The following is a 26185-nucleotide window of genomic DNA, read 5'->3' as shown; positions in this document are numbered from 1 at the left end:
CATTTACCATCAGAATAATCATTAATGAAGTAGGCACAATTAATATTTTTCAAAAGAAGGTATCAGAGGCAGAGGGGGAATTTAGCGACCTGCCCCAAGTTTTGTCATTCCTATTGCTCTTAAGTCCACCTTATTTCAGGCCTTCACATTGGCTTGCCTGGATTACTTCTGTGAATGGCCCCTTAACTCCTCTCCTTGCCATTTACAAAGTCAAGAACTAATCTTCCTAATGCAAAGCTGATTATGTCTCTCACATCCTTCTCAACTCTCTCAAATGTCAAATCCTTCTGTGGCCTCATTACCTGTAGGTTCTGGCAGTGAGTGCTATTTATTAAAATAGTCACACCTATGGAGAAGTACACAAACCATAAATAAACAGCCTGCTGAAATTTCACAAACTGATCACACCAGCAATGAACTCAATAGATAGAACGGGGCCACCCGAGCCCAGGGCACAGAATCACCCCCAACCCCCCATGCAGCCCCCAGAAGCAATGGGGAACAGGGGGCGCAGGTGAAGCCACTAGAAGCAGCATCCTAGAAGACTAGTTTTTGTAATAATGGAAGCTTCTTTGTGACTGGAGAAATGCTCACCTCGGTTTCCTGGACCCATTCTGACTCAGGAGCCCTCAAGTAAATGGATCCAGTCATGCTTCCCAGTAAGAAGCCAGAAAGCTCAGGAATTAATGTCTCCAGCGGGTTCAGTATTACCGGGGCAGCAGTTTCTCCAGGCCCTTCAGGAAAAACGATGACTTTGACTTTTTCGGCCTGATATCAGATTAGAAGAGGAGGCCATGGCAGATGAAGAGCTCACCAACCTGAACTGGCTGCATGAGAGCAAGAACTTGCCGAAGATCTTCTGGGTGTCAGTCCTCTGCAGCGTCTGGGACCTGAACGATGACACACTCCCATTCCCTGCTCGCTCTGACATGCCCTATGAGACCAGGCAGAACCCCACCTCAAATCCCCCTACTGCTTTACCTGCCTCATGTTTATAGCCATCGAAGACTACCCTCCAACCAAGCTCCTGCCAGTAAGGCATATCTACAACTGGATCTTGGAACATTTCCCGTACTTTGCAAACGCACCTACTGGGTGGAAGAACTCAGTGAGACATAATTTGTCCTTGAATAAGTGTTTTAGGAAAGTGGGCAGAGAGAGGAGTCAGAGTATTGGGAAAGGGTCATCGTGGTGCATAGACTCAGAGTATAGACAAAATTTAATTCAAGCTTTGAAAAAGACACCTTACCAACACACCCACACGTGTTCAACTCCCCTCCTGCCTCTCCTCAGGCACACCCAAAGCGCATCAAATACACCCATTTGGCTGGGCAGTACCTTCTTCAAGAGAAATGGAGTCCTACAAGTTCCTCCAAGAGTCATACAAAACAGAGCGCAGGTTCTGAGCCGGGGCCCTTTCCCGGGTCCGGCCAAGGCCAATCACTCCCCCGGTTATGACCGCCTCACCGGCTGGAGGAAGCAGACTGAGTGCGAGCTGTGGTGCGGCTCCCCTCCCGGGGATCAACCGAGATCACAACTACGATAGTGCTTAGTCCTCCAACGCCAGGAGCATCTAGGCCGCCAGCAACTCGGTCTCCTCCTCCTCGGCTGACGACCACTACGAGCTGGCCACCAAGGGGAGGCAGGAGAGCCATAGCGAAATGGAGGACAACAGGAAACAACTGAAAGAGGCCAAGGATGCTCTGGAGGACAGCGTTAAGGAAGGGCCCCAGCGACACGCTGCCCTTCAAAGAGACACATGAAATCCCCGCCCCAAACACACACACCTTCCCAGAGTGACGAAGGGGAGATGAAAGAGGCGATGGGGTCACTCCTGCATTTGGCAGGGATTCGGTCCTGTTTGAATAACACCATCAATCGAACTGCCAAGGGGCAGAGGAGAAAAGAAAAAAAAAAGGAAAAAAAATCACAAAATAGTCAAGATAAGTCACTGATTTGTTTTGTACTTATAGCCATTTGGCGTAAGTACATTCAGCGTGTCAGTTTTCTAATGAATTGTGGCAATATCAGAATTTTTCCCATTTTCGCTTTGGTTGGGTTATTTTCTTTTAAAAACTTGCCCTTCTCCTTTGTTTTGGACCCAGAGAACTTTATTTCTAAAGGAAATTGAAGCCATAAAACTTAACTGGCATTCAGCTTTTTACAAAAGCTTTCCATTATCTGAAGACAAAACCAAAAAACCCCAAATTACCATTGCTTCCTCCAGCTTGGCAGAAACACGTGGCTGAATCCGCAGGAATGTCAAGATTAATACCATAGAATACCCATAGTTAGCACCTAGAAGGCACGTGTGCAGTCATCACCAATCAGCTTTTTTCCCCCGTCTTTTTGTTTTGTGTTCTCTCCCTCCTATCCCCCCCCCCCAACCATTAGGTTTAAATGGTCAGGCTGTCCACCCAGTTGGGTTCAGAGTGAATGTGCAGTCAACTGGGGAGAAAGAAGAGCCCCTCACTCTCCAGGAGGAGACCTAAGCTTGTGACACCAGGAAGCATATTGTGCCAGGAAAAGCCTTGGCATTGGCACTCAGCATGTGGGGGCAGGGGCCCCCAGTCCTTCCTGCTTCTTCATTGTGAAGCCTCCTAACATCTTATGAGGTGGACATTGGGCCAGTCATGTACACAGGGTGTCAATGACTAAGGAAAATAAAGTCAATTTTTAGTGATGTTCCTAATCATTGACTTCAGCTCTATATTAAATTAACAGAATGTTCCACAAGCTGTAAGCCTGAAGTTTGGAGGTCCAGTAAGCACACACACGAGAGAAAGAACAATTAAGAATGAAGAGAGAAAACCTTCAGAAAACAGGCCCTGGCTCTGTCCAGTTGGCTCAGTGGTAGAGTGTTGGCCCAGTATGTGGATGTCCCAGGTTGGATTCCTGGTCAGGGCACAGAGAAGCACCCATTTGCTTTTCCACCAGCCCACCCATCCCACTTCTCTCTCTCTCTCTCCCTCCTGCAGCCATGGCTTGATTGGAGAGTTGGCTCAAGGCCACTGAGGATGGCTCCATGGCCTCTGCCTCAGGTGCTAGGAAGAGCTTAGTTGCTGAACAATGGAGCAGTGCCAGATGGGCAGAGCATTGCCCCCTAGTGGGCTTTCCAGGTGGATCTCAGTTGGGCGCATGCAGGAGTCTGTCTCTGCTTCCCCTCCTCAGTGAATTAAAAAAAAGAAAGAAAGAAAATAGGCTGTTTTCTTAACTACCCAGTGAAAACCAAGTCCAAGATATTACAATAGTTTTTAAGGAAGAAAATAATGGTACATATCTTTTTCAGTCTCAGTACTATTTGATCTAAGTGAAAACAAACAAGCAAAAAGCTATGGAACCTGCCATTAGTATTGTGGTATATTTTTAAAAGATGAAAGGCACATTGATGGACAAAAAAAAAAAAAAAAAGTAAAACATGGCAAAAAAAATAAAACCCTCTTATACTGTCCTCAAAATGGAGTTTGCAAGTAATACCAATCTGGATGAATAACAGCTATATACCTAATCTTTGCAAAAATCAGTTATTTCCACATTCAGCCAGTGTAACCAGAAATTTCTGACCTGCAATACATAGATTCCTTCTAAAAATGGGGGGAGAGGGGTCACAAAAACACAAAGGTTTTAAATTGAGATATAAAATTCTTGTAAGACAATGTATTTAGCATGGAGCATGAATTATTTTCATATATAGAAAATAGACAAATAAAAGAGCACATAGCCAGCATCCTGGAAGTGTTTCCTTCCCATCACTTCCTAATCCCTTCCACATTAGGGTTTCCACTACCCTGACTTAGAACAGTACATTGTAAAGAGTAGTATTCTTGCTTGTACATTATATAAATGGAACAATTACAGTGCATACTCTTTTGTATCTGGTTTCTTTAACTATTATGTTCATTAGTGTCATTCATAAAAGGTCTACCGGAAAGTTCTGTCCATCTTGGCAGAAACACGTGGCTGAATCCGCAGGAATGCGGATTTTTACAAAATACAAATACAAAATACAAAAACAAAACACAAATTTTTCTTACCATCAATAAACTTTATTAAATAATATAATTGTCATTATTTTTTATTTTTTTGACAGAGAGAGAGTCAGAGAGAGGGATAGATAGGGACAGACAGGAACGGAGAGAGATGAGAAGCATCAATCATCAGTTTTTCGTTGTGACACCTTAGTTGTTCATTGATTGCTTTCTCATATGTGCCTTGACCGTGGGGCTACAGCAGACCGAGTAACCCCTTGCTTGAGCCAGTGACCTTGGGTCCAAGCTGGTGAGCTTTGCTCAAACCAGATGAGCCTGCACTCAAGCTGGCAGCCTCGGGGTCTCGAACCTGGGTCCTCCACATCCCAGCCCAATGCTCTATCCACTGCGCCACCACCTGGTCAGGCATAATTACCATTATTATTAATGATTTCTTGCCAGCATGAGGGCAATTTGTATATCCTATTTTTGAAAAATGTTTTATCTTTTGATGTGAAAAATTGAACCAGTGCTTGTTTGATATCTTCTTCATTTTTGAATTTTTTGCCCTTCAAAAAATTTTGTAAGGACAAAAACAAGTGATAGTCAGAGGGTGCTAAGTCCGGGGAATATGGTGGATGCGAAAGAATTTCCCAGCCTAGTTCTGCAATTTTTTGACGAGTCCCCAAAGCAGCATGTGGTCTGGCATTATCATGATGCAGTATGTTTTTCCTATTGAGCATCGCCGGCCTTTTTTGGACTGCTGTCTTTAAATTATCCAGTTGCTGACAATACTTCTCCAAATTGAGCTTTTCGTTTGATTTTAAAAGCTCAGAATGTATTGGTCCTCAATTGTCCCACCATATACACAACATTCTCTTATTCAGAGTCAAATTTGGTTTAGAGGTGGAAGGGTTGGGTTTTCCGGGTTCACAATATGCCCTTTTCCTTACCATGTTTTCGTAGGTAATCCACTTTTCATCCTGTTATCATCCGGTTCAAGAAAGGCTCGATTTTGTTCCGAGCAAGCAGAGATATGCATATGACTTGATCATCCAAATTCTTCTGACTTAATTCATGTGGCACCCATCTTGAATATTTCCACACCAATCCTATCTTCTGAATATGGTCCGAAATGGTTTGCTGAGCTGAATTAAGCCTTTCTGCGATCTCCGATGTTGTCAGAAAAGGATCTTGCTCCAACATGGTCTTAACAACATCGTCATTGATCAAAGATGGTCGCCCAGAACGTGGCTTATCAGAAAGGTCAAAATCACCTGTTTCAAATTTTTCGAACCATCTTCTGCATGTCTTATCAGAAACTGTACCTTCACCAAACACTTTCAATAAATTTCTACATGCTTCTGTAGCATTTCTTCCTTGTTGAAATTCGTATACAATACAGTGGCGTAGATGAATTTTATCAGTAGCCATGGGTACACTATCTCTTCATACATAAGACTAACATGAATCAACTTTGTTTTAGTTAATTTGCTACATCAGTATATATACATAAAGTGATAAAAATAGAGAGGCACACATGCGCCAGATAAACATGTGATTACGTGCTGAAACTTGTGATAGAAACGGACAGAACTTTCCGGTAGACCTTTTATATTTTTGACCAGTTATAGTTTTTTCATGAGAATGCTGTATTGCATTCATTCCAATGTGTGAATGTACAACACTTCATCCAGTCAATTGTTGATAGGTATTAGAGTAGTGTACATTTTGGAGGTATTAAAAATATTGCTTCTATGTACATTGTCTTTTGATGAACATAAATGATGAATGCATTTGTTGGCTATATACCTAGAAATGGAGTTGTTGGATCATAGGTTGTGCCATGTTCAAACTCAGTAGATATTTTTAAGTTTTCCAAAGTTTTTGCACCAATTCACACTCCTAGAAGTAACATATGAGAGTTCCAGTTCCATTCTCATGGGACACTTGGTATTTTCCATTTTGACCATTTTGGTAGGTGATAATTATATCTTATGTGACTTTATTAAGTTTATTGGTTATTTAGAAATAACTTTATAAAGTATCTGTTAAATTTCCTGCCCATTTTTCTGAGCTGTATCCTCTTTATTTGATTGTTCCTAACATTTGATTATAAGTGTAGAAGGAAGTAGGAAATCATAATGAAAAACAGTAATAACTGCAAAACAAAATATCTACCATTGAATGCTAAAATTTTGTTTAACAAGAAAGAATATTTACACAATAATTTTAATGTTTTTCATTCATTAAACCAAAACTTTTTATGTCAATTGTGAGCAAAGCACTTTAAAACAATGGTTTTTGGAAAGCCATCTTAATTCTATGTGTAGGTTGTGTTCAAGCCATTTATCATTGTAACAAGCATTAATCAAAGGATTATTCTTAATTCTAAGAGAACTGATTTCAAATATCAAAAAGTCTTTGTCTTCATCATTAGTAATTTTGAAACTACTGTCTATAACTTTTCATTCCTACAAATTTTACATATGGAAGCAGAAAAGCTTTCTAACCCAACATTGTGTGGCTTAACACATCTCAAAATCACTCATGCCAGCTGATAAAACTTTATCTTTCCAATAGACAGACATTTTCTAAGTTCAATGACATTCTCATTTCACAAATTTTCTTATCTTTATTAGTACTTGACAGTGTGAAATAGGGCTAACTAAATAAGTACATTTGAATATATGTATAAGGTTTCCAATGTACTGGAAGACTTGAACAGGGAAACAAATTAAACCATGACAAGAACTCCTAAATGGTATAATCTACTTTACTCATAAGTTTGCTAAAACTTACATCTAACAGCCAATGCTAAACTTCAAACCTGATACTCATATTGACTATAAGGGAACTCAATCTTACATTAAGTTAAGCAACACCCACAGTCAATCATGAGGGCTTTAATGCATTATTTAATCCTCGCCACAACCTTCTTCATTGTGTTTCAACAGATATACCTGTCCTTGTGAAGCTTCATTCTAGCAGAATAGACTAGGTATTCAAATAAGTAGATGATCTAGTTTGTCCTGAACGTCTTAAGTGACCTTTGAGCACTGAATCCCAAGGGCCAGTGGCTATCAACCTTCTACTGAAATGATATTTATTTATAATAAACTCAATCTTTATTATCTTCAAGGCCACTGAGAAAGCAAGACTGGCCCTACAACCTTTACTATCTCTCTGTTAGAAAAAAAATTGAGATTATATCAAGAATCTAGATTTCTTTTCCTAACACTTCTGCCACTCCAATATAGCATTCTGTGTCCCTCATCTATCTCATGATCTGTGTGCTACCAACACATAGTACCCCTATGGCTCCTCTAGTTTCAATGCACAAGTGTAACTTCACTTTGCTTAGCACACACAGGGAAGAAACAGATATAGGACGTCTGCTCAGGAATGATCACCACTGAAGTAGTCTTCACTTTTTATGTTCTTTTGACGCCAACATGACTATAAACTATAAACCCACCTCTAAGACATACCCAGAATACTATTTTATTTTTTGTGTAACCTGAAATAGTTATTTTCTCTATGTGAATGAGTCATTAATACTCAACATTTAAAAAGGGGGTGGGAGTCTCATTGCCCACCCGCTTTATGTCATTAGCTTTCATTAGCTTTGGCTTTTCCTTTCTGAGCTGTCCTATTCTCTGCTGCTACCCATGTTGGGAAGGTGGCTACAACTCACCCCAGAGGAATGCCCCATTAGACTATAGATTAACTGCCCACAGGACATCAGGAGCACAGCAGATTATCCCAACTTAAGTGGTTTATAGCTTTCTCCCTATGGAAATAAAGTCTTCAGTTATTTGATATAGGGAATGACTATCCAAACCTGATTGAGACTAATTTAAAAGGATTTCCAGAAATCCTTCCAATCAATGTACACAGAATATACATTTAATATGTGAGCACTGAATTCTTCTACCTCTAAGTGGCGATGAACAGGGGAAACTGGTTTAAGAGTACTGGTTCTGTCAAATAGGGTGGCAGCTGAGGTTACTGCATATGGGCATGGGGCATGCCTGATACCACAGAACTGACATGACCAATATTCTTAGGGATATGTCAGAAAGCAAACAGCTTGTCCTAGAATACATGCAGCTATCCCATTAATTTTCCTGGAAACATAGTGAAAACTGGGTAATGTGAAGGCTGGATAATTCTAACGGCAATGACGCAGAGGCCATGGCCTCAGTAAAGGGTTCTGTGGCTGTATCTGGGAGGACAGTATATAAACTTTTGGCAAGAGCAATGAAATTGGGAAAGAAGCGGCAGCAATGGCCCATAAAGATTCTTATAATCTCCTACCTTTGGGAGAGGAGTGGACAAAATTGATTCAAGGAGTTTTAGGTTGTTTCTGAGTACCCTGAGATATTTCATGGCCTGAGTAGGTAACTGTTGTTTCTACCCATTGAAGTTTAGCTTGGAAGCTATATGACCTTTTGTTATCAAACCAGATTGAGGGGCTTGTTGTCCAATGTGCACAGGAAGCCAAAGGCTGAAGCAACAGTTTTTCACAGAGAGCAAGGGTTCGTCAGGCAGCCAGACACGGAGACTAAAGACAAGGCTCAGATCAGTCTCTCAGGGCTTTCAAGGAAAGATACTGAGTTTTGCAAAATGTTTTGTTAACTTCTGATTAGTTTAGATTAAGATGCCTGGGCAAGTGCAAACTGTTAGGCAGCCCTAGCTTTTGAATACTGCCCACAAGGAGTGGGTGTGTATACAAAGGTTTGGCTAGATTCTGACTATCTGTTGGCATTGCTTGGAGTTCATGTGTTGGCTTTCTGCACCTGCTCAAGTCCCTGGGACCAGTCTGGTCTGGCTTGGTCTGGTTGTCACCGGGACACTGAGAGGAAGCTTGCTGCTTTCCTGTAAAATACTAAAAAAAAAAAAAAAAAAAAAAAAAAAAATTAGCGCAAGGGTTTTACTTTGTCAGCCAGTACCTTCAGATATTCTCAATTTATAACTTTTATGCCATTCTGGTGGGTTGTTGTTAGCATAGACAGCCAGGGAGCACCAGGGAATCTCCTGCATTGGCCAAGATGATACAGGGGGAGGTTCTTACACTGAGCATGCCAAAAGCTAGCAAGACATTTGGATAGAAAAAATCCCTCTCCTCCTTATCCTTGCAAGAACTGTGGGCTTGAGCAGGAAGAGGAGATGTTCTTTGAGATGGGAGTCTACCGTCCTCCCAGGTCGCGGCATCTGAGTAAACACCCTTCCTTTTGCACCAGCACTTGTCTCATGAGCGTGGCTGTTGTTGTGGCAGGCAGCCAATCCTACTTGTTACAAGTTACAAGATCAAGTAAGCCACTCCTACAAAAATAACTATTGACAATACTTTGCCTCTACCTAATATTCACCTGATGCGCTAGCTGGAATTAAGTCCATTATACAAGTTTACTTAAAAAGAAGGCTTATCATTCCATGTAATTCTCCTGTTCTTCTGGTATAGAAACCTAATGGAAAAGGATGGAGATTTGAGCTATAAATAAAATAGTTATTCCCAGAGACCCTGTGGTTTCAAATCCATATACCCTATTACCAGCCATTCTTGTGGAGTGCCAATATTTTCAGTAATAGATTTATGTAGTGCCTTTTCAGCATTTCCTGTAGAAAAAGAAGTCAATATCTCTTGGCTGACGTCTGGGACGATCGCCAGTTTCCTCAGACTGTAATGCCCCAGGGATATAGAGAACTCGAGCTATTTCTCTAAAGGCTGATTTAAATGGTGTTGGTTTTCCCAGAGATTCCACTCTAATCCAGTATGTGGACAATTTACTTTTTATGCTCTAGGACATTACAAGACTTCCAAAAGGACACAATTTACCTATTACAATAGCTAGCTATAAAGGAACACAGGGTATCAAAAGACAAGACTCAAGAGGAACCCTATCCTTTCTTCTTCCAAGAACTAAGGAAGAATTTAGGGGGTTTGTAGGGCTGACTAAATGCTGTCACAACTGCGTCCCAAATTTTTCATTACTTGCTTATTAAAATCAGATTGACTTGATTCAATCCTACAGAACTCTGAAGGAAAACAAGCTATAGAAGCTCTAATAGAAGAATCTTCTAAAGTTTCCACTTTGGGACACCCTAATTATAAACATCCTTTCTTCCTTTTCACACATGAAAATTAAAAAAAAAAAAAAAAAAGCTTTAGGAGTTCTAACTCAGAAATGTGGAGATCATCATGGACTTACTGGATATTATAGCCAGCAATTAAATTTAGTAGTAAAAGGGCTCCCTCTCAGTATGACAGCCATCCCTGCAATAGTTACGTTATGTAAACAAACAGAATAAATAGTTATGGGCTCTCTTTTAATCGTTTATGCTCCCCATTCTGTTGAATATTTGCTAAACTCTCACTATGCTCAGCATTACTTGGCCAGCTGACTGTGTTCTTATGAAGTATTCCTGCTTTCTGTGCCTATTATTACTTTAGGACAATGAAGAGTCTACACCCAGCAACTTTACTACCTTCTTTACAGGATGAAGATACCCATGACTGCATTTTACCTACTGACCACTTTCTTGCTGTTAGGAATGATTTACAGAAAACTCTTTTTGATAATCCCGCCTTAATTTGTTTTACGGATGGATTTTATCTCAAAGATGTACAGGAACATTCCTGAGCTGGGTAGGCATCAACTTCCATGGTGGATGTAAATGAAAGTTTTTATTTACCTGAAATGAGACTTGCCCAACATCAAATTACATTATTCTAACTTGAGCGTGGCAATTGGCCAAAGATCAAATAGCCAATATTTACACAGCTAGTCACTCTGTCTTTGGTATATCTCATGACTTTGGAATGTTATGGAAGCAGCCAGGCTTAACTTCTTCAGGGCAGGCTATAAAGAATAGCAGGTTGCAGAATTATTAGATGCCATACAGCAGCCAACACAATTGCCAGTTATCAGGCTTCCAGGATATTCTAAAGATATAGCCATGGGCGCTGGCAGATTGGCTCAGTGGTAGAACTTTGGCCCAATATGTGGATGTCCCAGTTCAATTCCTAGTCAGGGCACCCAGGAGAAGCACCCACCTGCTTCTCTACCCCTCCTCCTCTTGCTTCTCTCTTTCTCTTCTCTTCTCCTCCTGCAGCCATGGCTTGATTGCAGTGAGTTGGCCCTGAGTACTGAGGATGGCTCCATGGCCTTCACCTCAGGCACTACAAAATGGCTCCAGTTGCAACTGAGCAAGGGCCCCAGATGGGCAGAGCATCACCTGCTAGTGGGCTTGCCAGGTGGATCCCAGTCTGGGCACATGTAGTAGTCTGTCTCTGCCTTCCCATCTTGTCACTATAAAAAAAAAGAAAAGAAAAAAAAAGAAAACTATATCAGCATGGAAGCAAAAGGAAATCATTTAGCTGATGCTGAAACTAATAAGCAGCACTAAGCAATCAAGTTATCCAGACCTGAGAATGGTTTTTGCTCCCTGCTAAATCAATTAAAACTGTGTTTTACTGTTCCAAAACACAGCTACAGAAGAGGACATGACAACAAAAATGGGGAATCTTTGACCCAAACAAACATATGGCTTGGACCCAATGGGAAACCGATCTTACCTATAGGGGCTCAATTGCCTACACTTCAACACGTACATGAACTAACACACTAGGGCTCTAAAAAGAGGATTTCATGGGGGGGGGGGAGGATTTCATGGAATAAACAACACTTGTCCAAAAATATAACCCTGACAAACCACTCCACGTATCCCAGGGACATTTACCACTCTTTATATGTCTAACTGAGGTATGACAATTGGATTGTATCCAAATGTCAACATCTCAAAGATACAGAGCAATAGCCTTAATGTGGGTAAATACTGATGGGAAAAAGTAATCCCCAAATGGTGGTCAAGATGGCAGAGTAGGAGAACTCTGTGCTTGCCTCTTCCCACAATCACATCAAAATTGCAACTAAATTATAGAACCACCATTGAGAACCACTTGATGGCTAGCTGAATAGAAGTGCTATCTAATGAGCCTGACCTGTGGTGGTGCCATGGATAAAGCATCGACCTGGAATGCTGATGTTGGGCAAATGAGTTGGTAAAATTGGCATTTTTTGTTTGCTTTCTTTTATTGTTAAAAAATGGTGCTGGGCAGCCACGTGTATGCTTGCCCTCAGACCAGGGCAGTTGACTGCAAATTGCGGATTATATTCCTGCTTGGGAGGGGCCACTGTTTTGCTAATGTTGCTGGAGGAGGGGTCTTTGTGGGTCCAGGCAGTCTGGCTGGGAGAGCAGAGAGAATGCAGAGTGCTGAAGAAGAAGCCATGTTGGCAGAATGTTGGCGGAGGGAGAGAAGGGGTGCAGATGTGGAACCGGAGCTGAGGGGCTTTGGCGAGTTCCACTGAGACTGGTGGAGCCTTCGATTCTAGGAGAAACTGGAGAAGATTCTCCGGGTTGTGGAACTGGAGAATGTGTCAGTGGCTTTGGGAGCTCTGAATGGGTGAAAGGGAAGTGTTTTCCCTGTGTGTTTGCCCATTGGCCAGTACAAGATTTTAATAAAGGAATGGCCCACCATGTTTTGGCTCCACTGTTTCTTTACCGTCTGCCTGAATCCAATGAGAACCTGCATGGCCATGACGGGGACCACTGGCCATACACTGAGATCCATGGTTTCAAACCCTGGTCTTGTCTGGTCAAGGCACATACCCCCTGCCCCCCCATCTCTCTAAAGTCAATATGTAAAATATATATTTTTTAAAGTCCTATCTAATGATATAAAGAAGCCATGTTGAGACTCATAGGGGCAGAGGCACAGAACAGCTAGGTCCCACACTCACTGTGGGACAATTAAGAATCGGAAGGGATATCTCAACTGCTGAGGCCCCCCTGAGGAGCAAGGGGCCCCAGCCCCACACCAGGCTCCCACATAGGGACATCAGTGCAAGGGTTGCATCCCAGAAAAGACAAAGGCTGCTAGAGACCAAGGTGCTTCTCTTAAAGGAACTGTGTATAGACTTACTTGCTCACAAGCCCACTCGCTGTAAGCTCCAGAGCATGGGCAGCAGCTCAAAAAACATCAATGTGTGGAAGGGTAAAAATTCTAGTGATTTTAGAATGTGTTTGAACTTAGGTAACCATCACTTAAAACAGAGTATTATAAACATGTAACACTAGTTTAACTGAAGCATATATTAACCTCAAATTAAAAATCTGTAAGAAATATACAGGACATAAATGAAAAAGAATTCAAACATAACACTATAAAAAGTCATCAACATGCAAGAGACCAAGAGAACCAGAAAGGAACATGGAAGAACTATAAAAATGATCTAAAAACAATCAATTGGGCAATAATTACATACCAATAAAAAAATCACTTAAATGTAAATCACTAAATGCTACAATCAAAAGACACAGGGTGACTAAATGGATAAAAAAATACCACCAAGACCCATATATGCTGCCTACAGGAGAATCACTTCAGATCAAAAGACACACAGACACACACACACACACACACACACACACACACAAAGTGAAGTAATGGAAAAAGGTTATCTTATGCAAATGAAAACTTACAAGGACACATGGCTTTAAATGATGTATTAGATTAATGAACTTAATTGATATTTTTAGAGCATCTGATGGTTAATATGCAAAATGTTATGAAAGTCATACAATTTAACAGCAACTCCCCCCCCCAAACAATCCAATTAAAAAATTAGCAGAGAATCAGAAGACAGTTCTCCATAGAGAACATACGGATGGTCAAAAAACATGCAAAGATGCTCAACTTCACTAATCATCACAGAAATGCAAAGTAGAACCACAATGAGATATCACTTCACACCTTTCAGAATGACTGTCATCAACAAATTAACAAGTGTTGGCTAGAATGTGGAGAAAATGGAACCCTCATGCACTGTTGGTGGGGTGGTAAATTAGTGCAGCCTCTATGGAAAACATTGTGGCAGTTCCTCAATAAATTAAAGATAGAACTACCACACATTCCAGCAATCCCACTTCTGTGTATTTATTCAAAGGAATAAAGAACACTAAGTCAAAAAGATCTATGCATCGCTATGTTCATTGCAGCTTTATTCAAAGTAGCCAACATATGGAAGCAAACTAAGTAAGTATCCTTCAACAGACAAATGGATAAAGAAGATGTGGCACATATATACAAGGATTACTCAGCCATAAAAAGAATAAAATGCTGACCTTTATGTCCATTAATATTCACTTTATATATTTAGGTGCTTCTACATTGTGGGCATACAAGGGTTATATACTGTTGGATTGACCCTTTTATCATTATGAAATGCCCTTCTTTGCCTCTTATTACAGCCTGTTTTAGAATCCATTTTGTCTGGTAGAGGTATTGCTATACCAGATTTTTTTTTTTAAGTTTCTATTTGCATGCAATACCTGCCCTTCCCCTTTTGAGAAAATTAGGCCTCAACTCACACTACAGTTGTTACTGCCCCATCCCTAAGAGTCCACTGTTTCAGCAAGATGACATCAATACTAAGACTTCATAGCACTTTAAAGACAACACTAAAGGACCAAAAAGTTGGCCATTAAATGTACAATGTGAGCTGATCATGAATTCCTAACTGAATAGGTCATGGTTGTCACACCTCAGCCATTATTTATTTATTTATTTATTTATTTATTACAGAGACAGAGAGTCAGAGAGAGGGATAGATAGGGACAGACAGGAACGGAGAGATGAGAAGCATCAATCATCAGTTTTTCGTTGCGACACCTTAGTTGTTCATTGATTGCTTTCTCATATGTGCCTTGACCGTGGGCCTTCAGCAGACCGAGTAACCCCTTGCTTGAGCCAGCTGGTGAGCTTTTTGTTCAAGCTGGTGACCTGGGGGTCTCAAACCTGGGTCCTCCGCATCCCAGTCCAACACTCTATCCACTGGTCAGGCCATTTTATTTATTTATTTATTTTTTAACAGAGATAGAGTCAGATAGAGGCATAGACAGGGACAGACAGGCAGGAACGGAGAGAGATGAGAAGCATCAATCATTAGTTTTTCATTGCGCATTGCGACTCCTCAGTTGTTCATTGATTGCTTTCTCATATGTGCCTTGACCGTGGGCCTTCAGCAGACCGAGTAACCCCTTGCTGGAGCCAGCGACCTTGGGTCCAAGCTGGTGAGCTTTTTGCTCAAACCAGATGAGCCCGTGCTCAAACTGGTGACCTCGGGTCTCGAACCTGGGTCCTCGGCATCCCAGTCCGACACTATCCACAACTGCTGGCTAACAAGGCCACAGCAAAAGATCGAAAACTACTGATTGACAAAGTCACAGCAGAGAAGACCAATGGCTGCTGGTTGACAAAGTCACCGCAGTGAAGACCAATAGCTGCTGGTTGACAAAGTCACTGCAGAGAAAAGGCACAACGATACTTCCCCCTTTGACCTTTTGAATTAATTTGGCCTTATATCCCCCCTTTTCTGGGTGTGTGCTATTATTTATGGCACAGGGATAGTACCGTGCTTTCCCTGTAGATTCAAAGTAATTTCTTTGAAAATGAGACAGAGGGTGTGAGTTCCACAGAAAAGCCCGTAAGCTCCTTTGCCTGGGCTCATAGACATAAGAGGCTGGCTATGATATCCCTCAAAAAGAGTTGTTTGTAGAATTCCTTCTATTAATCATGTTAGAATAAATAGATTGTGACTTATGAATAGGTAGGAAACAGTAACTATACACAGAAGCACCTTTCAGCCTTCATTTAAGTCATTACTTTACCTCCCTAGCCTTTTCATGTGGTAAAGAAATTTTCCTTTCTTCTTGCATATCTGACCTGCAGGTGGTAGAACACTCTGGGAAAAATAAAGTTAGAACTTAACTAGTGTATGAATATAGTAGATAAATAAAATTTGACTAGACAATAGGACCTTAGGTAAGATAGTTATTAATTAGTACTGACCTTTTAGAAGTTTGTACCAATATTGTTGCTATTCAAGTTATTGTATAACTGTACTTTGAATGACTTACCACCTGATTTATAGCTTATAAAAATGAATTAACTAATGCCTAGAAATATGTAACCATAGTGAAACAAAAACAATTATTAATCAATGTATTCAGAATATCATGTGATTGTAACTTAGTGTGTGTGTATAAAAATAAAGCTAGACCAACCATTGGCAGAGATGCCTGGCAGTAAATGCTAAAGAGAAAAAAAGAATTCGGCTCTCACTCGATTCGCGGCTGTTGGGCAGATAAAATAGGTATTATGCTCACTTTGTTAAAGTGGCGCTGCCCACGTGGAGGCCGTTGCCCAGGTGATATTAATGTGTGTCTCTGTGGGCAGGCAGAATCCCTGTAGCCTGGGGCTTGGTTTTGGGATTAAGCCTTTCCCGCCCGTTTTGATGTGGGGTGGTACAATCCAATCATGCCTCAGAGAAGTGACTGTATTAAAGACTTCCCTATTTTGTATATTGGATTAAAGGTTGTGAAGCTACAATATAAAATAGGGGCAGAATAGGAGCTTGCTCTCTTGGTTCCTGGGATGATTTGCATGAGAGCAGAGGGAGCAAGCAGAGCAGAGAGCAGCGGAAAGGGGGCATGTGGCCAGGAGAAGCAGCCAAGATGGTGGAGTGCTGAGTGAGATGCCAGTTTGTGTTGTTTGTGTAGAGAGAAGGAAGGAGATGGGGAACTGAGGAGAATAAGGCTGGTGAGCTAGAAACCTTTGATTCTAGGAAACTCGGTTAAGTCAGTGGCTTTGTGAGCACTGAATGTGAGTGGGTTTTGGAGCCCAGTGTATGTTTTTACTTGCCTGCCGGGTGCAAGCTAGGATTAAAGACTACGGCCCACCAGTTTGTGGTTCCGTTGTTTCTTTACCGACTGTCCGAATCCAATGCGAACCTGCATGAGCCGGGCTGCTGTAGTGGTGGCCCTGGCCTTACAGCGGCGATGCCGTCTCTTCCTGTGGGACCCCTGGATTCCCCCCAGGGCTGGACCCCGGCATACTGCGCCACCGCCTGGTCAGGCCATTTTATTTCTTTAGTAAAAGGTTGATCTTTCTAAGAGACATGGACAAGAGTGTGGTGGTTACCAGAGGTGGGGGGAGGGAGGACATGGGAGGGAGGGTTAGGGGGAGGGGCACAGAGAACTAGATAGAGGGTGGCAGAGGACAATCTGACTTTGGGCGAGGGATATGCAACATAATTTAATGACAAAATAACCTAGACATGTTTTCTTTGAATATATGTACCCTGATTTATTAATGTCATCCCATTACCATTAATAAAAATTTATAAAAAAAATAACTTAAAAAGGTTGATCTTTGCCTTAAGCCAGGGTCCGCGGGCCGCATGCTGCCCCCTGAGGCCATTTATCCGGCCCCCGCCCCACTTCTGGAAGGGGCACCTTTCATTGGTGGTCAGTGAGAGGAGCATAGTTCCCATTGAAATACTGGTCAGTTTGTTGATTTAAATTTACTTGTTCTTTATTTTAAATATTGTATTTGTTCCCGTTTTTTTTACTTTAAAAATAAATTATGTGCAGTGTGCATAGGGATTTGTTCATAATTTTTTTTTATAGTCCGGCCCTCCAACGGTCTGAGGGACAGTGAACTGGCCCCCTGTGTAAAAAGTTTGGGGACCCCTTAAGCAAACCCTGATCACTACTGGTGTACATCTCAGTTAACATGTTTGAAACGCCAGAGTAATCCTTTTTAGACCCCTGGGAGGCACAACCACCCTCAAGGGAGTATACAATCTTAACATCCTATAATCTAAGTCCCACCTGTATTTAATCTTTCTTACTTCCCTCCTTAATTCCAAATGTCATCAGGCTATCATCTAAGAAATCCTACTGTTCCCAAATAATCTAAAGTAGGTCACAGGCTATGCTTGCCTACAGGAACTAAGGCAGACTTCTCGGTGCTTAACACTTGCAGACAGATCAACAGGAGATCACTATGAGATGGTGTTCAGATCCCCTCACCCACCTCAGTGACCTCTGAAGAATTTGTCTTCATTAATATAGTAAAAATCACACCCTGGAGGGCAGAAATCTACATCACAAGGCATAATCAGTGTCCTGTGCAACTGGAGCCATCAGGACTGTGCATCCTCTTCCCACAAACCGCCGCCCCTTTGCTGAGAAATCCCCACTCCCTGATCCCACTTACCCAACTAGTTTCGTTAACACCTCCCCAAACCTTAACTAGGGACAAGGTGTCTTCTGAGCATAAGCTCACTTTTCTCCATTTCTTGATCAAAAAAGAAAGTTTTTGCTCTACTTTCCTGAACTCAGTCTTGTTCTTTGGAGGCAACAGCATTGGGCAGGATTTAGGTTTGGGTCCCTAAACCGAGTCTGGTAACACAAATGCATAAAGGGACTGCAAACTCAGCCTAGGAAGCATTTTTCTGTCTGCTGAGATACTACCTCCTGGGCGTATCCTGTTTGGCTCATATACATTTTTATAAAAATTCTCTACAGGCTTAGACATTATTACGTTATATCTGGACAGCAAGGAAACAAACTCTTAGCCACACAATCAATTCGTTGAACGGAGTTTACTTCAGAGCTGGTGACCGCACTGGGACTAGTCATCCAAATCATGTGGCCCCGAACTAGCTCAGGGGTTTGCTTTTACAGGCAAAAACCACATCTTTGGTCAGGAAGAAAAGAGCTGGAAATGGGCACCTAGCCAAGTGGGGCTACAGAAGTGCAACAAGCTAGTTAAGCTAAGGCTAAAGTTATCTTTAGAACAATCTTGGGTGTGGGTGCTGTTGAGTGCTTAGCAAAGCATGTTACAAAAGTAGAAAAACAAGTTCATCATTCTACCTGACCAGTAGCAACAACGGAGCATTCTTATAAAACTATATTCTGGGCCTTTCCAATTCCAGATACATCTGCAAATCTTGCAAAACTACTTCTGTGGTCAAGGTCATAGGGTTGCTACATTTCATTCCCTATTGGTTTTATGTAAGTTTTAATCAAATTCTCAATTCAGCCTTTTCACTATCCTGCTGCACAAGTGTACATTGATTTCTGCATGTCATTAATTCAATGGAGTTTACTCTCTAACTAACCTTGTTATAAAATTGATTAAGCATGATCCTAATATTAGACAAAGAATTATTAGAGTAAGAAGACCAAGTACTACAGACAGTAAGGTTGTCAACCATGGCGACCAATTAAACATGCTTTGGTACCAATTCTTCGATTCTTCTAATTCTCTTTGCCTTTTTTCTATATTTTTTCTAAGGAGGGATAGTTTTTCCCTAACTATTCCAGAATTGTTAACATAGAAAGTACAAGTTTTTCCTAAACTATAGGGGATTACATACAAAAAGCAAAATAAAACAATTAGACATGGGTTCATCTTAATTTTAAAGGGTGCTTGGTAGCTGTGATGGTCCATCCTGAGGCGGCCTTCTTGATCCATGAGTGATGAATCCACGCCGGGATGCGTCAGGATAACGCAGTAGGGTCCCTTCCAAGCCGGAGTCAGGGCTTCGTCGATGGACTTCTCCACGAGGATGTAGTCCCCGGGGATGGAACAGGTGAGCAGGCTCAGAGCTGAGCAAAGGGAGTCTCTCACACCTGCTTATGGATCTGCCCCTGGGTTTTCTGCAGCTCCTGCAACGACCTAATGAGTTCTTGGTTTCTTAATTCTGCTAACATTTCAGCTCTAAGTTTAGGGAGCAATGGTGGTCTCCTAAATACAATTTCCTAGGGTGTAAACCCAACTTTTTAGGGGGTACATCATGTTTTCAAAATAGCAAAGGGAAGGAGATTGACCTGATTTTTTTTACCCGTTTCTAAAATGAATTTAGTCAGGAACCTCTTTCAGAGTTTGGTTTCTTTTTTTGATCTGTCCCAAACTCTGAGGCCTGTAAACACAATGTAATTTCCAATTAATGTTGAGTGCTTTTCCTACTAGCTGTGAGATCTTAGACACAAATGCAGGCCCATTATCAGATCCAATATAAATGGGCAAGCCAAACCTGGGGATTATTTCATGCAATAATTTCTTAACAACTGTTACTGTGGTCTCATTTCTAGTACGGAAAGCTTCTGCCCATCCTGAAAAGGTGTCAATAAAAACTAATAAGTACTTACATCCCTGTGCTGGTGGCTTTACTTTAGTAAAATCTATTTCCCAATGTTCTCCTGGGAAAGCTCTTCTTTCACTATTTCGTCTTGTGATTTCTCTACTTTGCTTAGCATTTATTTGAGCACAGACTAAACACTTGGACACTATGCTTTCTACTACAGATTCTAATTCTGGTAGATAGTAATTCTGTTTGAATTTTATTAGCTTAGTTTGGCCTAGATGAGTGGCTTGATATAACTGGTTAACTATCTCCCTACCTAAAGCTTTAGGCAAAAAGTCTTTTGTCTGGTAATTCTAACCACCCCTTTTCATTTTTACACATCTCTTTCCTTTTAGCAAAATTTTCTTCTGATTGGTTATAAAAAGGAGTTTCTGGCAACAAGGGTTCTGGCAAGGTTCCTAAAACTTCTAAAGGCCCTCCTGGTTTTAGGATTACTTCTTTGGCTGCCTGATCAACTGCCCAATTTCCTCTTGCTTCTATTGAGTCCCCCTTCTGGTGTCCTGGACAATGTATAAGAGCTATAGTTTCTGGACACCAAACGGCAGCAAGGCTAAAATTTCTTCTCTGTTTTTAATGTCCTTACCAGCAGACATTAAAAATCCTATCTTATAGATTGCTGCATGAACATGGGCAGTGGCAAAAGCATACCTACTGTCACTGTAAATGTTGACTTTCTTTCTCTTGGCCCACCTCAAAGCCTGGGTGAGAGCAGTAAGTTCTGCCCGCTGAGCTAAGGTCCCGTGAGGCAAGGATTGGGCCCAGATGGTCTTATCAAGAGTCACTACAGCCCTGGCCGGTTGGCTCAGCGGTAGAGCGTCGGCCTAGCGTGCGGAGGACCCGGGTTCGATTCCCGCCCAGGGCACACAGGAGAAGCGCCCATTTGCTTCTCCACCCCTCCGCGGCGCCTTCCTCTCTGTCTCTCTCTTCCCCTCCCGCAGCCAAGGCTCCATTGGAGCAAAGATGGCCCGGACGCTGGGGATGGCTCTGTGGCCTCTGCCTCAGGTGCTAGAGTGGCTCTGGTCGCAACATGGCGACGCCCAGGATGGGCAGAGCATCGCCCCCTGGTGGGCGTGCCGGGTGGATCCTGGTCGGGCGCATGCGGGAGTCTGTCTGACTGTCTCTCCCTGTTTCCAGCTTCAGAAAAGTGAAAAAAAAAAAAAAAAGTTACTACAGCTGCTCCAGCATGTCAGACCCTGTCTAAAACAAAACTACTGCCATCTGTGAATAGCTGTTCTTTAGCATTAAGTAGGGGTACATCAGAAAGGTCTGGCCTTGCAGTCTGGACAGAATCTAATACCTCAGAGCAGTCATGCAGAGGAATGCTGGGGTCCTGATCACCATTAGCCTTGCTGGGTTGATAGCCTGCGTCTGGACAAACTTAATGCGAGGCTGGTCTATGAGCAGAGCCTGATATTGCGTGATGAGGGCGTTAGACATCCACTGTTCGGGAGTTCCTCTAAGCAAAGTCTCTACAGCATGGGGGGGCTGTCAGGAAGAGTTCCTGCCCATGGTCAATTTGTCTGCCTCTCTGACCAGTATGGCAGTGGCTGCTATGGCTCTAAGACAGGCCACCCAGATGCAACAGGGTCTAGTCACTTGGAGAGGTTAAGTGACAGACCTGTGCCATGGCCCTAGCATTTGAGTCAAAACCCCTTTTGCGATTCCTTTGCTCTTATGAAGAAAGAGCTGGAAAGGCTTTGTAATGTCAGGCAGGGTCAGGGCAGGGGCTTCGGTGAGGGCCTTTTTGAGGGTCTCAAGAGCTTCTTGTTCCTTGTCTGTCCAACTTAACTCTTGGGCTCCTGCTGTGCATGAGTATTGAGGCTTGGCTATCTCAGCAAACCTGGGGATCCATGGTCTGCAATATCAGACTGCACCGAGAAATTCTTGGACTTGTTGCTTGGAAGTGGGGGTTGGAATCTGAAGGCTAGTTTTTATACAGCTGGAGGAAAGAGTGCGCTTCCCCACCTCAATGTGGTAGCCTAGACAGGTCACCTTGGAAGTGCAGAGTTGTGCCTTTTTAGCTGACACTCAGTACTCCAGCGTCTGCAGTGTTTGTAAAAGACCCTCAATGGCTGTCCAGCAGCTCACCTCCGTTTCCGCAGCTAGAAGCAAGGTCATCTACGTCAGTGGTCCCCAACCTTTTTTGGGCCACAGACCGGTTTAATGTCAGAAAATATTTTCACAGACCAGCCTTTAAGGTGGGACAGGATAAATGTATCACGTGACTGAGACAAGCGTCAAGAGTGAGTCTTAGATGAATATAACAGAGGGAACCTGGTCATTAAAAAAAATAAATAAAACATCGTTTAGACTTAAATATAAATAAAACGGAAATAATGTAAGTTATTTATTCTTTCTCTGCGGACCGGTACCGGTCCGCGGCCCGGGGGTTGGGGACCACTGCTCTATGCTAGTGATGTCAATTTGCAGCTTCAAGGAGCTAATAAAACTCTTATAGGTTGCCAAAGTATTGTGCTATTATTTATTGACAAACTTGATAAAAGATATTGTAACTCCAGACAATATTGATAGATTCAGTAGCCATCTCAACGAACTTAAATTTGACATAGAAAAACGATTTGAAGTTTTTTTGAAATTGAAGGTATATAACTGGATGAAAAATCCTTCTACTGCAAATATTGAAGAAGCTGATACAACTTGCCAAGAACTGTTAGAAATTAGATATGATGAAGTAAACATAAATTTGACAGTGGTGGCTATGAAAACATATAGCAAAATAAAAAAATGCCGGTCTTATATCCAAATATGTGAAAATTGGTATTCAGTTTATTGATACCTTTCCCTACCTCATATCTTGTGGAATGAGGATTTAGTGCTGTTAATCATATTATGACAAAAGAAAGAAAAGGCCTAAATATTTCTGAAAGGGGAGACTTTTGTTTGTTCCTCACAAAATTGATCCAGATATTCAATATTTAGTTTCCTAGCATCAGCCTCAGGGATCCCACTAATAATTCAATTTGTTTTTCCTTTCATTTTTCTGAAGCTGGAAACAGGGAGAGACAGCCAGACAGACTCCCGCATGCGCCCGACCAGGATCCACCCGGCACGCCCACCAGGGGGCGATGCTCTGCCCATCCTGGGCATCGCCATGTTGTGACCAGAGCCATTCTAGCGCCTGAGGCAGAGGCCACAGAGCCATCCCCAGCGCCCGGGCCATCTTTGCTCCAATGGAGCCTTGGCTGCGGGAGGGGAAGAGAGAGACAGAGAGGAAAGCGCGGCGGAGGGGTGGAGAAGCAAATGAGCTCCTGTGTGCCCTGGCCAGGAATTGAACCCAGGCCCTCCGCATGCTAGGCCGACGCTCTACCGCTGAGCCAACCGGCCAGGGCCTAATAATTCAATTAACTAATGTAATTTCTATGTATGCAAAGTATAAATAAAAAGATAAGATTTAACTATAGTAAGTTGTTTTATAAAGATTTATTCTGCCAAACAGCAAAAATCCGACATAAAGTACTTGGTAAGTAATTATTACTATATGCTTTAACTTGCTGCAACTCTGCTTTATAACTTTTATAAAGTAAAGTTACTTCCCTATTTTATAAATCACTGTTACTGTGGAACCGGTGGGCGGTTAGAAAATTTTGCTACTAACAGAGTTACAAAAGTGAGCGGTAGGTATAAAAAGGTTGACTACCCTTGCTCAAGCCCCTGGCATGTAAGCCCGTGTTCTATAAAGGGTAGGGAGCACGTGTTTGACTTGCCTCTTTAGGTCACGCTGCTCTGCGGCAAAATAAATCCTACTTCCTTCATCAAGTTGGGCGTTTTTGTCCTCCTTTGATTCCTGCAATAATACAAGCGCTCACAGGTCTGGCCGAGGCACCCCCCTCCAGCCCCCGCAGACGATGGAGACAAAGTCCCCAGGCCCAAGGTCGCTCTCGGACAGGCTCGCCCTGGCAAGGGACGTGGGACTGGAACCGCAACCCGCGACAAATCAGCCGCGGCTGCGCCCTGGGGAAGCAGAGCACAGGCTGGCGACCGCGCCGGGCCTGCCCGCGGGAACTCCAGGCGGCTCCGCGCGGTGTCTGTGCCTCGCGCGGCCCCGGAACGGGCACGGCCGCCCGCCCCCCGGGTCGTCGAGGGCTGCTCTACCCCTCCGTTCTGGCCGCCGGGAGCAGCGGAGCTCCGGGCGGGCAAAGCTCGAGGGGACGCGGGCGAACCCAGCCCCACCCCGGCCCACGGACCCGCCGGCCCGCCGGCCCGCCGGGCGACCTCCCTACCCTAAGGGACCGGACACAACAGCCACTCACCCGCCAAGTCCACGAGACGAAAGAGGCCGGAGACTCGCGCACAGAGACCGGTTCTGCGGTTCGGGGCGGGGCAGAGGGCGGCGCAGCAGCCAACCCCTGGAAAGTGGGGGCGGTGCGAGCCCCGCCATTGGTGTTCAGGGTCCTCTGCCACCGGCTCCTTCTGGCTCATTTCGAGGCGGGAGGACGAGCTGAGCCTGCGCAGAGGAGCCTCGTGGGAACACTCAACTTCCAACTCGGCCGGACAAAGGAGCCCGCCAACCCCGAAACTCGGCAGGCTGCGAGCGATCTCGAGAAGGGCGATAGGGCGGGCAGCCAATCCCCGGGATAGGGGAGGGGCCAGGGAGGGAGGCCGCGGGGCAACAGCCAATCCCTGGAGCAGCAGGGCGGGACGGGGCGGGGCGGAGAGAGGCGGGGCCGCGGCATTGTCGCAGGTTGTCTTACCTCCTGGCTTCTGCGGTGGTGGCAGGACTAGCTGACCGGACGGAACGTCCTTTTTGTGTCCTAAGGGAGTCCGGGACTTGGACCCAGAATTATCTGTATCCTCCCCAGGCTTTGGCCCTAGTGGATCTGGTCTCTTAGGCCAAAGTGCCTTACACTAGAACCCTCCTGGTGAGGCCCTCGTCGTTACCCTTCTCAGCTCAGCACCTGGTCCAGGGCTCTGGGTCGCACAGCCTCCTAGAATGCTGAGCTGCTTTCTTCCATGCCACACTTGTTTCCACTTTTGAGTGCCTCTTAAGTGCCACGCAGCCTTTTAATTCTCTACATGAATGAAACCTAGGGCTTTCACCTTTTAGTGAAGAATAAAAAATCAAGATGTAAGTATAAGATATGTCTTAGGATGCTAACTGCTAAGGAGAAAAACCTAAATATTTACTGCAACTTGAAAACTAAAAATAGCAAATAGCCTTTTCTGTGAACAAATGCCCCTTGGGACACTAAAAAACAGGGATGCAAAATTCAGCATGACTGGAATTCCTGTGCTGCTTCGGAGAATATATTTCACTGCAGAAATGACTAAATATGACAAAAGGCTCTTTACCAGCTGTGATGGCTGGTTGGTGCTCTGCACACCCGAGTGGGGTCCTATTTTGATCCATATTCGATAATACAGAGACCAAGATGCAAGATGGACAAGGACCATAGTCCTGAGCGCAGGACACATGGTCCACAGTCCTGGGGCAGTCCACGAGAGTACTCATGAAGAAGACTACTTGTAATAGGTATGGGATAGGGTCCCTCAGCTTCCTAGTACCTCCTCTACCAGCCCGTGAATGGGCTTGCAGCCTGCGTTCTCTCTCCACTGTGCTGCCAGCTAGAGGGGTCCCTACCTACCACCAGCACACACCTGCTTCCCTGGTGTGGGCTCCACTCCCACTCTACTCCTCAGCTCCCCCAAGGCCATTCTTTATGTTTCTTTCCTGCCTCTTCACTGACTCCTCACTGTGTTTTCTCTTCTGTCTGGATTGAGATTGGGTATATTCACCACTCGTACTGCCCTTTGCTAATGTTTACTCACCACCCTATTTCTAACTGTCTACTTTATTATTTCCTCTTTCTCTCCCTCTCCTTTTTAAATTAACTTTATATATTATTTTTCCCACATAATTTTTTCTCGTAAAAATATGTATGTTTTCACAGTATAGTGGAATAAATCCTAATGTAATAAGAACAGTGATTATGAAATAAAGCGGAAAGAGAGAAATGCTCAGTCCATGGGAACAATAGCCTCATGTTATGATGTGTTTATTCATTTATAGAGCCCATATGTTTTGAGAGCCTACCATATGCAGAGTACTGTGGCAGACCTGGAGTTAAATAAGTACTGAGAAAACTTAACCCAAAACATGGAATTGCTCTTGGGTAACTTTTAGTGTAGTGGGCA

The 26185-nt window shown here is 43.3% G+C and overlaps 1 long non-coding RNA gene and 1 pseudogene across 3 annotated transcripts; one reads left to right on the top strand and one right to left on the bottom strand.

The window, feature by feature from the left end:
* The first annotated feature begins 637 nt into the window (after positions 1-637).
* On the top strand, positions 638-2492 carry LOC136306657 (forkhead box protein N3 pseudogene; annotated as a pseudogene).
* Positions 2493-4039: 1547 nt separating this feature from the next.
* LOC136306830 (uncharacterized) lies at positions 4040-24568 on the bottom strand. 3 transcript variants are annotated; one of them, XR_010725691.1, is made up of 4 exons: positions 24304-24568; positions 23758-23837; positions 11029-11284; positions 4040-8859 (listed from the first exon to the last, which is right to left on the bottom strand). It is a non-coding gene; the product is annotated as an uncharacterized lncRNA (long non-coding RNA). The 3 variants fall into 3 exon arrangements; XR_010725690.1 differs by having other exon boundaries at positions 11211-11284; positions 24304-24558; XR_010725689.1 differs by lacking the exons at positions 4040-8859; positions 11029-11284 and adding an exon at positions 18991-19563 and having other exon boundaries at positions 24304-24557.
* Positions 24569-26185: the final 1617 nt, after the last annotated feature.

The sequence above is a fragment of the Saccopteryx bilineata genome, chromosome 5, assembly GCF_036850765.1.
Source record: "Saccopteryx bilineata isolate mSacBil1 chromosome 5, mSacBil1_pri_phased_curated, whole genome shotgun sequence".
In the NCBI taxonomy this organism is placed as follows: Eukaryota; Metazoa; Chordata; class Mammalia; order Chiroptera; family Emballonuridae; genus Saccopteryx; species Saccopteryx bilineata.
The sequence above is the reverse complement of the archived record's forward strand: the minus strand, read 5'-3'. Positions and strand labels throughout refer to the sequence as shown.